This window comes from Pristiophorus japonicus, chromosome 4 (assembly GCF_044704955.1).
Source record: "Pristiophorus japonicus isolate sPriJap1 chromosome 4, sPriJap1.hap1, whole genome shotgun sequence".
NCBI classification, from domain to species: Eukaryota; Metazoa; Chordata; class Chondrichthyes; family Pristiophoridae; genus Pristiophorus; species Pristiophorus japonicus.
In genome coordinates this window covers 67,705,032-67,718,334 of record NC_091980.1, presented here as the reverse complement: position 1 = coordinate 67,718,334, position 13,303 = coordinate 67,705,032, and the positions used below count along the sequence as shown (strand labels likewise).

At 44.4% G+C, this 13,303-nt stretch overlaps 2 protein-coding genes across 12 annotated transcripts in view; one reads left to right on the top strand and one right to left on the bottom strand.

Moving 5' to 3' along the window:
• Positions 1 to 10,512, bottom strand: part of LOC139262941 (thymosin beta-11-like) — a 43,386-nt gene extending 32,874 nt beyond the window's left edge. For 3 of the 5 annotated variants that reach the window (XM_070878279.1, XM_070878282.1, XM_070878283.1), the window contains exon 1: positions 9,622 to 10,512. The gene's annotated coding sequence lies outside the window, so the exon portion shown is untranslated. The remainder of the gene's footprint in view (positions 1 to 9,621) is intronic. The other 2 variants (XM_070878281.1, XM_070878284.1) reach the window with 1 other exon arrangement.
• fam13b (family with sequence similarity 13 member B) overlaps positions 9,774 to 13,303 on the top strand; it is a 207,305-nt gene continuing 203,775 nt past the window's right edge. For all 7 annotated transcript variants that reach the window (XM_070878273.1, XM_070878278.1, XM_070878276.1 and 4 more), the window contains exon 1: positions 9,774 to 9,996. The gene's annotated coding sequence lies outside the window, so the exon portion shown is untranslated. The remainder of the gene's footprint in view (positions 9,997 to 13,303) is intronic.

Here is a 13,303-nt window from a genome sequence, read left to right as displayed (position 1 = left end):
AGAAAGCAGGAATGGGGTTCTGAAGTTGCATGTTCAGCCATGAACTCATTGAATGGCGGTGCAGACTAGAAGGGCCGAATGGCCTACTCCTGCACCTATTTTCTATTTTTCTATAATGTGGATAAATGTGAGGTTAAGCACTTTGGTTGTAAAAACAAAGAGACAGACTATTATCTGAATGGTGACAGATTAGGAAAAGGGGAGGTGCAACGAGACCTGGGTGTCATGGTACATCAGTCATTGAAGGTTGGCATGCAGGTACAGCAGGCGGTTAAGAAGGCAAATGGCATGTTGGCCTTCATAGCGAGGGGATTTGAGTACAGGAGCAGGGAGGTGTTACTTACAGTTGTACAGGGCCTTGGTGATGCCACACGTGGAGTATTGTGTTCAGTTTTGGTCTCCTAACTTGAGGAAGGACATTCTTGCTATTGAGGGAGTGCAGCAAAGGTTCACCAGACTGATTCCCGGGATGGCGGGACTGATCTCTCAAGAAAGACTGGATCAACTGTGCTTGTATTCACTGGAGTTCAGAAGAATGAGAGGGGACCTCATAGAAACGTTTAAAATTCTGATGGGTTTGGACAGGTTAGATGCAGAAAGAATGTTCCCATTGTTGGGGAAGTCCAGAACCAGGGGTCACAGTCCAAGGATAAGGGATAAGCCATTTAGGACTGAGATGAGGAGAAACTTCTTCACCCAGAGAGTGGTGAACCTGTGGAAATCTCTACCACAGAAAATTGTTGAGGCCAATTCACTAAATATATTCAAAAAGGAGTTAGATGTAGTCCTTACTACTAGGGGGATCAAGGGATATGGCGAGAAAGCAGGAATGGGGTACTGAGGTTGCATGTTCAGCCATGAACTCATTGAATGATGGTGCAGGCTCGAAGAGCCGAATGGCCGACTCCTGCACCTCTGGATGTTGGGGTCAACTGTGATGTCCCTATGATAGAATAGCCCATCCCTACTCCCCTACATATGTCCAGACTTATAAACAACAATGGGTACTTGAGTGAGGTACAAAAGGGCTGTCAGTAGCTGTAGAATCACATCATTTCAGAAGGGAAAGAAAACTGGGCAGTAACGCATACGGTAGCTCAGTTGTATAAAATTCACTGAAGGTTTAATAATTCTGAAAATAGACAGGTACAAAAATACTACCAGTAAGAATTTTAATTACATCATGCAAGTTAAATTAACATGCTGTATTTCACAGGAATTAAGTCACCATCCGTGGCATAAAAACAGAATCAAATCTTGAGGAAAGAGAACTCAGTTGTTTTGAGACAGTAGATCTAGGGCTGGATTTTCAGCTCTTCTGCACCTCTGTTTGCACCCTGGTGAAGCAGTAAATGTTGTTTTTGGGCGTAACGCTGGGCGTCCAGGATTTACCATCCTGCCAGTAGATTCAGCTACTGGCTTGTACCGGCGCAAAAACGTACTTCCCCGCCGTCCATTTTTAGTGAGATGATGACGTCAATCGTCGTGCAATGCTGTGCTTGCGTCCCGGATGGAACATTCGGCCCTTACGCCTCATTTAACGCCCGCCCCTGGAAATACCTGAAAAAAACAGGTGTTCCCAGGGTGCAGTAGATGGTATTGGCGGCATATTTAAACGGAGGCTGGAGGATCAGACATTGCAGTTGTCATTGACAGCTACGGTTGCGCACAGAACACTGCGTGAGGCTCCAAATTGAAAACGGCACTTTTATGTGCCATTACAGTTGCCTTACAAGGTCAGCAGGAGATTTGAATGGGGGCATTACTAGTTCGCCAACGTATCATGCTGGTTTCTATTGGCAGGCAACTTCAAGCTAGAAGAAGGGTTCTTGACCATGTCAGCCCACGGATGAGGAGAGGTCGAAGACGTCTGCGGAGGAGACTTTACCCCCACCCCCCCCCCACAGGTTTACAGCAACCATTGTTCATACCTCCAGCACTCTGAGGCACAGCACGTCAGAAGGCTGCACTTCCGAAAGGAAGTGCTGACAGAAATATGCTAGCTCGCACATGGCAGACCTACAGCCTACCAGCACCAACAGGACTGTGCTGCCCGTTGCAGTGAAGTTGGTGATGGCCTGCTATGCCTCCGATTCCTTCCAGGAAGCAGCAGGGGACATATGCAGCATCTCTCAACACGCTGCGCATAGCTGCATTCACCAGGTTACAAGGGCTCTGTATGCCCGCAGAATGGACTTCATAAAGTTCCCTATAAGCATGGACAGCCAGAACAAGAGGGCTTTAGGATTTGGCAGAATTGCAGGCTTCCCGAGGGTTTATGGAACCATTAACTGCACACACATCACCTTGCGAGCCCCAATACACAATGCAGAGGTATTCAGAAACCAAAAGGGATACCACTCCTTAAACGTGCAGCTGGTGTGTGACCACATGCAATGCATTCTGGCAGTGAATGCCCGCTATCCAGGGAGAACACATGATGTTTTCATCTTGCATGAGAACAGTGTCTCATGAATGCCTACAAGAGGCCCAACAGGCGTCGGGAGCCAGCGGGAGGTCCAGGAGGCGGAGCGGCAGCATGGTGAGGCCTACAAGAGGCGTGCCAGTACAGCTGCAGCAGCGAGGCGAAAAGAAGTAGAAAGATATCGCAAGGTGACGTCATAGTCAAGGGGGTAAGTGATTGGTAAGTAGTTTTTCGTTTTCTTTTCTTTATCAGTAAGTAATCTTTTAGCATTGTTGTTGCCAAATTAAGTCAATCTAGGGGTTAAGTCATGGCAGGACAGCTTGGACACGTGTTATGCTCCTCCTGTGCTATGTGGGAAGTCAGGGACTTTGCAGGAAGTGCATCTGCCTGCAGCACCTGACAGACCGCGTTGCAGCACTGGAGCTGCGGGTGGATTTACTGTGGAGCATCCACAATGCTGAGAATGACATAGCATGTTTAGTGAGTTGGCCACACTGCAGGTAAAGGGTACACAGCCAGATAGGGAATGGATGACCAACAGGAAGAGCAGTGGAAGGTAGTGCAGGGGTCCCCTGCGGTCATCCCCCTGCAAAACAGATACATCGCTTTGGGTACTGTTGAGGGGGATGACTCGTCAGGGGAGAGCAGCAGCAGCCACGTTCATGGCACTGTGGGTGGCTCTGCTGCACAGGAGGGCAGGAAAGAGAGGGAGAGCTATAGTGGTAGTGGATTCTACTGTAAGGGGAATAAATAGACGTTTCTGGGGCCGCAACCGAAACTCCAGGATGGTATGTTGTCTCCATGGTGCAAGGGTCAAGGATGTCTCGGAACGGGTGCAGGACATTTTGAAGAGGGAGGGTGAACAGCCAGTTGTTGTGGTGCATATAGGTACCAACGATATAGGTAAAAAATGGGATGAGGTCCTACAAGACGGATTTAGGGAGCTAGGAGCTAAATTAAAAAGTAGGACCTCAAAGATAGTGATCTCAGGATTGCTACCAGTGCCACATGCTAGTCAGAGTAGGAATCGCAGGACAGCTCAGATGAGTACATGGCTTGAGGAGTGGTGCAGAAGGGAGGGATTCAAATTCCTGGGACATTGGAACTGGTTCTGGGGGAGATGGGACCAGTACAAACCGGATGGTCTGCACCTGGGCAAGACCGGAACCAATGTACTAGGGGGAGTGTTTGCTAGTGCTGTTGGGGAGGGGTTAAACTAATATGGCAGGGGGATGGGAACCTATGCAGGGAGACAGAGGGAAGTAGAATGGGGGCAGAAGCAAAAGATAGAAAGAAGAAAAGTAAAAGTGGAGGGCAGAGAAATCCAAGGCAAAAAGCAAAAAGGCCACATTACACCAAAATTCTAAAGGGGCAAAGGGTGTTAAAAAGACAAGCCTGAAGGCTCTGTGCCTCAATGCGAGGAGTATTTGGAATAAGGTGGACAAATTAACTGCGCAGATAACAGTTAACGGATATGATGTAATTGGCATCACGGAGACATGGGGCTCCAGGGTGACCAAGGCTGGGAACTCAACATCCAGGGGTATTCAACATTTAGGAAGGATAGACAGAAAGGAAAAGGAGGTGGGGTGGCGTTGCTGGTTAAAGAGGAAATTAATGCAATAGTAAGGACATTAGCTTGGATGATGTGGAATCCATATGGGTGGAGCTACGGAATACCAAAGGGCAGAAAACGCTAGTGGGAGTTGTGTACAGACCACCAAACAGTAGTAGTTAGGTTAGGGACAGTATCAAACAAGAAATTAGGGATGCGTGCAATAAAGGAACAGCAGTTATCATGGGCGACTTTAATCTACATATTGATTGGGCTAATCAAACTGGTAGCAATGCAGTGAAGGAAGATTTCCTGGAGTGTATTAGGGATGATTTTCTGGACCAATATGTCGAGGAACCAACTAGAGGGCTGGCCAGCCTAGACTGGGTGATGTGTAATGAGAAAGGACTAATTAACAATCTTGTTGTGCGAGGCCCCTGGGGAAGAGTGACCATAATATATTAGAATTCTTTATTAAGATGGAGAGTGACACAGCTAATTCAGAGACTAGGGCCCTGAACTTAAGGAAAGGTAACTTCGATGGAATGAGGCGTGAATTGGCTAGAATAGATTGGTGAGTGATAATTAAAGGGTTGACGGTGGATAGGCAATGGCAAACATTTAAAGATCACATGGATGAACTTCAACAATTGTACATCCCTGTCTGGAGTAAAAATAAAACGGGGAAGGTGGCTCAACCGTGACTAAGAAGGGAAATTAAGGATAATGTTAAATCCAAGGAAGAGGCTTATAAATTGGCCAGAAAAAGCAGCAAACCTGAGGACTGGGATAATTTTGTAATACAGCAGAGGAGGACGAAGGGTTTAATTAGGAGGGAGAAAATAGAGTATGAGAGGAAGCTTGCTGGGAACATAAAAACTGACTGCAAAAGCTTCTATAGATATGTGAAGAGAAAAAGATTAGTGAAAACAAACATAGGTCCCTTGCAATCAGATTCAGGCGAATTTAGAATGGGGAACAAAGAAATGGTGGGCCAGTTGAACAAATAATTTGGTTCTGAATTCACGAAGGAAGACACAAATAACCTTCTGGAAATACTAGGGGACCGAGAGTCTAGTGAGAAAGAGGAACTGAAGGAAATCCTTATTAGGCGGGAAATTGTGTTTGGGAGATTGATGGGACTGAAGGCCGATAAATTCCCGGGGCCTGATAGTCTGCATCCCAGAGTACTTAAGGGAAGTAGCCTTAGAAATAGTGGATGCATTGGTGATCATTTTCCAACAGTCTATCGACTCTGGATCGTTTCCTATGGACTGGAGGGTAGCTAATGTAACATCACTTTTTAAAAAAGGAGGGAGAGAAAAAACGGGTAATTATAGACCGGTTAGCCTGACATCAGTCCAAGACAGCATGGATTTATGAAAGGAAAATCCTGCTTGACAAATCTTCTAGAATATTTTGAAGATGTAACTAGTAGAGTGGACAAGGGAGAACCAGTGGATGTGGTGTATTTGGACTTTCAGAAGGCTTTTGACAAGGTCCCACACAAGAGATTGGTGTGCAAAATTAAAGCACATGGTATGGGGTAATGTACTGACGTGGATAGAGAATTGGTTGGCAGACAAGAAGCAGAGAGTCGGGATAAACAGGTCCTTTTCAGAATGGCAGGCAGTGACTAGTGGGGTGCCGCAGGGCTCAGTGCTGGGACCCCAGCTATTTACGATTTGGATGGGGGAATTGAGTGTAATATCTCCAAGTTTGTAGATGACACTAAGCTGGGTGGCCGAGTGAGCTGTAAGGAGGATGCTAAAAGGCTGCAGGGTGACTTGGACAGGTTAGGTGAGTGGACAAACACGTGGCAGATGCAGTATAGTGTGAATAAATGTGAGGTTATCCACTTTGGTGGCAAAACCTCGAAGGCAGAATATTATCTGAATGGTGGCAGATTAGGAAGAGGGGAGATGCAATGAGAACTGGGTGTCATGGTACATCAATCATTGAAAGTTGGCATGCAGGTACAGCAGACAGTGAAGGCGGCAAATGATATGTTGGCCTTCATAGCGAGGGGATTTGAGTATAGGAGCAGGGAGGTCTTACTGCAGTTGTACAGGGCCTTGGTGAGGCCTCACCTGGAATAATGTGTTCAGTTTTGGTCTCCTAATCTGAGGAAGGACGTTTTTGCTATTGAGGGAGTGCAGCGAAGGTTCACAAGACTGATTCTCAGGATGGCAGGACTGACATATGAGGAGGGACTGGATCGACTGGGCCTGTATTCACTGGAGTTTAGAAGGATGCGAGGGGATCTCATAGAAACATATAAAATTCTGACGGGACTGGACAGGTTAGATGCAGGAAGAATGTTCCCGATGTTGGAGAAGTCCAGAACCAGGGGACATAGTCGAAGGATAAGGGCTAAGCCATTTAGGACTGAGATGAGGAAAAATGTCTTCACTCAGAGAGTTGTTAACCTGTGATATTTCCTACCGCAGAGAGTTGTTGATGTCAGTTCATTGGATATATTCAAGAGGGAGTTAGATATGGCCCTTACGGCTAAAGGGATCAAGGGGTATGGAGAGAAAGCAGGAAAGGGGTGCTGAGGTGAATGATCAGCCATGATCTTATTGAATGGTGGTGCAGGCTCGAGGGGCCGAATGGCCTACTCCTGCACCTATTTTCTATGTTTCTATGTTTGGAATCCTCTAACTCACCTTCCCCCCACCCCCCCAATCTCTGGCTACCTGCGCTGATTTCTTAACTGTAGGTAAGGCTTTTCTGTGCCTACAAAAGTGGCCACATACACTGGCCTAGGTTAGTTTCGAGTAACTTTGAGCTGGCCAAATTTGCTTCTATGGCCAGAAGAGGTTTAAGTGGCTTGTCACGCCCCCTTTTGGCGAGAACAAACTAAACTTAAAAAAAACCTAACTAACTTACATTGGAGCAAGTTAAATGTGGAAATTTGCGATTTTTAAGTTACTCCAAAAAAAGCTACTTACTCCAAAAATAAACAGGGCAACTCTTGGGGAAATTTGGGCCCCCGGTCCTTTCAGTTATCTAAACTTTCTCATCTTTTATACTTGTTTCTCAATTCTAGATTTTGTCAAGTTTAAATACCACTCTTTGAACTGATTAACATAACTAATCAACACATATATATGATTTATATCATAGCAACCAATTCTTCTAATCTGTTAATTAAAATAATTTCATTTTCATACAAATATCTTTCTTTTGTGCTATGTCCTTTGTTGCACCGAGAATCTGACTTCTTCAGGTTCTTATCACTTACTTACTTGTTTGACGATCAGCTCCTGCAAGTTCTTGCAGTACATTGATAGCTTAGTAAGTAACTGCACTGTGATATGAAGTACTGAAACACGTGAACCAGGGAATGCCAAGATTTTGCTTTGCTGATCTCAGCAAGGTAGTGATGAAATAAAAACAGAAAATGCTGGAAATACTCAGCAGGTCAGGCAGCATCAGCGGAGAGAGGCTAATGTTTCAGGTCGATGACCTTTCATCAGAACTGGATAAAGTTAGAGATGTAACAGATTTTAAGCAAGTGCAGAGGCTGGGAAAGTGTGGAAAGAACAAAAGGGAAGATTTGTGATAGGGTGGAAGGCAGGAGTGATTAAATGACAAAAGATATGATAGTACAAAACAAAAGGAGATGGTAATGGGACAAGAAACAGAGTCTAGAAGAGGTGTAAATGGAAATGGCAGAATCATCAACAGCTGCCTTCTAAAAAAAAAAATAGGTGGAGGTTATGGTGTGAAATAGTTGAACTTGATGTTGAGTCCAGAGGCTGTAAAGTGCCTAATTGAAAGAGGAGGTGCTGTTCCTCAAGCTTACGTTGAGCTTCGTTGGAACAGTGTAAGAGACCAAGGACAGAGAATCAGAGTAGGAGTGGAGCACAGAATTCAAGTGACCGGCTACTGGAAGCTCGGGGTCACACTTACAGACTGAATGGAGGTGTTCAGCAAAGCAGTCACCCAATCTGCCTTTGATCTCTCCAATGTAGAGGAGACCACATTGTGAGCAGCTAATAGAGTATACTAAAGTGCAAGATATACAAGTATGTCCCTTGATAGTGGGAAGGGGGGAGGTAAAAGAGCAGGTGTTGTATCTCCTGTATTTGCACGGGAAGGTGCTGTGGGAAGGGAAGAGGGCGTTGGAGGAATGGACCAGGGTGTCGCGGAGGGAGCGGTCCCTTCAGAATGCTGAAAGGGGAGGGGAAGATGTATTTGGTGGTGGGATCACGCTGGAGGTGGTGGAAATGGCAGAGGATGATCCGTTGAACGCGGAGGCTGGCAGGGTGAATGGTGAGGACAAGGGGGGCCTTATCATGCTTCTGGGAGGGAGGGGAAGGGGTGAGAATAGAAGTGTGGGAAATAGACAGAGAGCTGGGGGGGGGGGGGGGGCAATTCTCCTGGCCAAAGAAGTGGGCACTGAGATGAAGGCGACGAGAAAAGAGCTCAGTGTTGTGCCGTGCTCGAAATTCATTGAAGTGAGGCGTAAAGGGATGAAGTTCAGGCCTTTTCTGAGGACTGATCATTCAGCATCAGAGAGGGGAAGGTCAGAGGGGAGTGTGAAAACACAGCAGGAGGTGAGATTGGAAGGCGGCTCGGGGTCAGAGGAAAGTGAAGTGGAAGGTGGTTCCAGTTGTTGAAGCTTGTGATCCTTGACACTTGAAAGGAAGAAAAAAAGTTTTTTGTTAAAGTGCCAGATGAGGCAAAGGATGAAATGACAACTCTGAGATAGAGTTAATCGGTGCTGCTGAAGAGAGGTGTCAAGAGCATACATGTGGCAGCACATGGCATAGAGCGTGGATCTCAGGATGTGGCGAGAGCAGTGGTTCGAGGAACACTGAATATCTTGGGAGATATCTGGGTGGATCCAAAACATGAAGGATGGAATTTCAGTTGGAATCCATGTGGAAGAAGTCAGAGCCGGAGACTGTTGCTGAGGAAAGAGATGTGGCAGTGAAAGCGAGTTTTGGTAGATACCTGATCAAACACGAGAAGGGAAACAGAAAGCAATAAAGATGAACAAGGTAAACTTGTACTTTGTAGCACCTGCATCAAGGTAGTGATGCAGATGCTACAAATGACGTCAATGTCATTGAGCTACAATGGGGAAGAATGTCAACCGGGGTTCCTGCTCTTGTACATGATCTGTGCTATAATTCCTATTTGTGGAAGTCTAAAGGTAGTAAGATTAAGGTCAGCTGTGATGGTCCCTCCTATCAAATAGCCCACTGCCTCTACAGCCTCACAATAAAGAATTGCCACTTGGGTAAGGCATTTAATGGCCTGTTGTATTTTGTAGCATTTTTCTATCAGCTCCCATTGCAGCACCCTGCAACATTACAGTGCTATTTTCGACTGCAGTACTGCAGTATTACAGTGCAAGCTGATTCCAGCACGCTACTGCATTACTGTGCCAGTTCTGACCACAGCATTAGTATCTACTCTGACTGCAGCACATATTAACACTTTCATTGTAATTAATGAACCATTACATTAATATCGCCAACATATTCAATTAAACCGTCAATATGGCATTTTAATTCATAATGTACTGAATTAAACATTGTTTAGCGTTCCTGTTTATCCCGAATTTATAGCAAATTGAATATATATATGTATATATATATATTTATGCTGTATTTGTTGCAATTACTTTTTCCTGATCGGTATTGACCCCGGAACGCCTTGAGCTGCCGCTGCCACTCCCCTCCCCGGCTCTTTAGTTCACAGCAGCTGCTGGTTTGACAGTGACGTAATGGTATAGCTTGTCTGTCAGTGGCTGGTATAGTCAATCAGGTGATGTAACTTCCTGTAGCAGATTCGGTTGGTGACGCAGATGTTGTCTTGATCATTAGCGAAGAAAATATACGGTAGGAGGGAATAAAAAAAAGTCGAAAGAAAAAGAAAGCAATTCTGGGCGACTGTTGTGCCGTGTAAGCAAGTTACAGCAGTATTTTCCGACGTGACGGCTGGAATTAAAGGAGCCCGGAGTGGTCTGCGGCGAGCTCCGTTGCTTGGGCCCGGACAGGTAAGTGTGCAATCAGCCCGAGTTCGACTTCTGTGAGCAGCCGCCAAATGTTGTCCCAGCGACCGGGCTGCACTGAGCACGCGCTGGGCTGCGCATGCGCCGCGCTCGGCACTGTGAGGCGATCGAGGTCGATCCGTTGCGAGGAGTTGTTGTTGTCGGAAGGCTTGGGCGCGACTTTAACAATTCTAAAATGAGGCCTTTCTCTTCGCTATACGCACATATAATTAATGCACTATATAAACCTTGTCCAATACATAAACACGGGAAAGTAACCAGTTTAGTCTAAAAATTCGCTTTTGTAAAAATAACAAGGACGATTGCCTTGTTTACTGGTGGCCGCGGTGTCATTTTACTTACAGGAAACGATGTAAAATTGCTTTGTACCAAAAAAAAAGGAAAATTATGTCGTCGACCGACAAAAGCTGAGAATACATTGTTTTGCAAGAAATAGCACAGTAACGGGCATCTTTGTGCAGCTGCGTGTTTGTTTTGGTGTGTACCAGGTACGGACGCCTCTAGAATGTTCTGGACAGTTTTTTTTTGTCGGCTGCTGCGCAAGCTTCACTTTTCTCATCGCGGTTGCGCACATTTTTTTTTTTGGTGGGGGTGGTCGTAGATCATTCCAGAAGGTCCTTCAGATGCTTTCAGTGGAGTTACTTGTAGACATTCTCGCCATGCAGGAGCGCTGAAATCCGCTGTGTGCCTTGCACCGTTTCAGGAAGTTTCGCTGTAATCTGAGGCTGGGCTGACTGGTTAGGATTTGGCATCTTAATCGCCTGAGAGAGGGGCGCGTCGGATTTCACTGCTCCTAATAAATCGTAATAATAACCTCGCAAATATGTTGAGAGGAAGATTTGGATCGAATGGTTTGCTGTTTACACAGTCGCGTTTCCTTCTGAATAAAAATACAATTCTCCTGAGTAAAGATTATTATTCCCTTTCCCCACTTCTGCTCTTAAATTTGTATTTAGTTTTGGACGGATTTGTATTTAACTTTGTAGACCAAAAGATTCTGTTGTGATTTTATATCCTGAATAATACTAATACTTGTACTTGTACAAATATGCTGTGGTAGACAATCCTTCACAAAATCTTGCACATGTTACTATGACAACATATGAAACATAAATATAAACTATTGTGGAAGTTAAATATGGACATATATTGTGATATATTCACAGAGCACAGCACACAAATCTCCTAACATGGCAGACAGCTCTTTCGGAAGCCTCCGGAACAGCCTGGTTCTGTTTATTATTAACTCTGCAGTTGCAGTACACAATACGTCCACATCCACAGCGTGGAGCTACAGACATTACACTTCTCCCACCTTAATGAAGAAGTTAGAACAAATGTCCATACATAACTTTCATTTTTATACATAACACAGGATATAGACTTTTTTTTTCCCATAGTTACAAATTTAATTTTACCACTTGTTTTCTGTTTCAAAGAGGATACCTTTGCTCTCGAACAGAACTTTCCAAACATGGTGTCGATTTCACACTCATTCGAGGCTCATCCTGAGGAATGTTTTCCTCCATGGAATTTCCTTGATTTTCATTTGAACTCATTCTAACTTCAGGCTCTTTGTTTTCCTGACTCGGACTCAGACTTTCATTCTAATTCTCTCCTGAATTTGTTTCCAGTACATTGGATTTAGGATTTGCTACTGGTATATCAAAACTATCTCATGAGTCAGAAATAATTGAATCATTCCCACCTTCAACTCCTTCCATGTCTGTAGGTAAAATATGAACAAACCTAACCTGTCCATTATCAAACATCTACCAAATATGTGCACATATCTTCACCACACTTCCTGGTAACCACTTTAACCATTTATGGTGATGGTTCTTCACTCTCACCTTCTCATTTAATTTCACACTCTTCTTTTTTTACTCTACCTCTATCATGATTCTCTTTCTGTCTTAATTGTGTCTCTTCTACGGACTACCAAATTTGGCTTTAACAGCGAGAATCTGGTTCGTGGCTGTCGTTTGAGAAACAACTCTGCTGGAGTTCTACCAGTAGTTGTATGAGGAGTATTGCGATATGTAATCAAAAAATTAGCCAATTTGTGATCCAATGACAATTGTCGTTTCCTTGGATTTGGATCTAACATCTATTTGATGAGGGCACATTTTACAATTTGTACAGTGTGCTTTGCTGCACCATTCGAAGTAGGATGGTATGATGGAACCTTGGTATGTTTCACACCATTTTTGCTCATGAACTGTGCAAATTCTTATGAACGAAATTGTGGTCCATTATCCGAAACAATTTCTTGGAGGCTAAATGAAGAAAATAATTTTCGTAAAATGTCCAATGTTTTACTTGTTATTTTCCACATTGGAAACACCTCAACCCACTTCGAATGGCTATCAATCACAATGAACAATTGTTGTCCTTCTAACTCAGCAAAATCGATATGTAGCCTTTGCCACACCCTGGGAGGCCATTTCCATGACTCTAATGGTACTGATGGTGGTTGCTTGCTTACCGATTGACATGTCGTACACTGACTCACGATGTACTCTATCTTTTATCAAGACCTGGCCACCATAAATAACTGCGTGCAAAACTCTTGGTCAAGCACATTCCCAGGTGCTGATCATGGAGGTCTCCTAATAATTTGGACCTAAATTTATTTGGTATAACCACTCTTGCACCCCACATGATACAATCTTTATTGACTGATAATTCATTCCTACGAATGAAGAATGGATGAATATCTTTGTCTGTTACCTGGTTTGGCCATCCATTTACAATACACCTTTGAGATCACTGGGTCACGTTTGGTTGCTCTACCAATCTCTTCAACTGTGACTGGCAGTTCATCAATGTATGGAAAATAAAACACTTCTTCCTTATCGGGTGTAACTTGTGATGGGGAAGGCAATCTAGACATTGCATCAATATTACTGTGATCAGCTGATCGTCTGTATTCAATATATGTATACGCTGACAAAGTCAAAGCCCATCTCTGCATTCGGACTGCAGCTAATGTTGGAACTGGGGACTTTGGATGGAGGATTGCTGTCGGGCTTATGTTCCGTAATGATAAACTTACGACCATGCAAGTCTTTGTGAAACTTCTTGACCCCAAAAATTAATGCCGAAGCTTCCCTTTCAATTTGCGCATAATTATTCTCACTGGCACTGAGTGCGTGAAGCAAAAGCAATTGGTCTCTCCTCTCCACTACGTGATACATGGGAGATCACTGCCCCAATTCCATACGGAGAGGCATCACGTGCTAGTTTAATCTCCTTAGATATATTATCGTGAACTAACATGGCGCTCTCT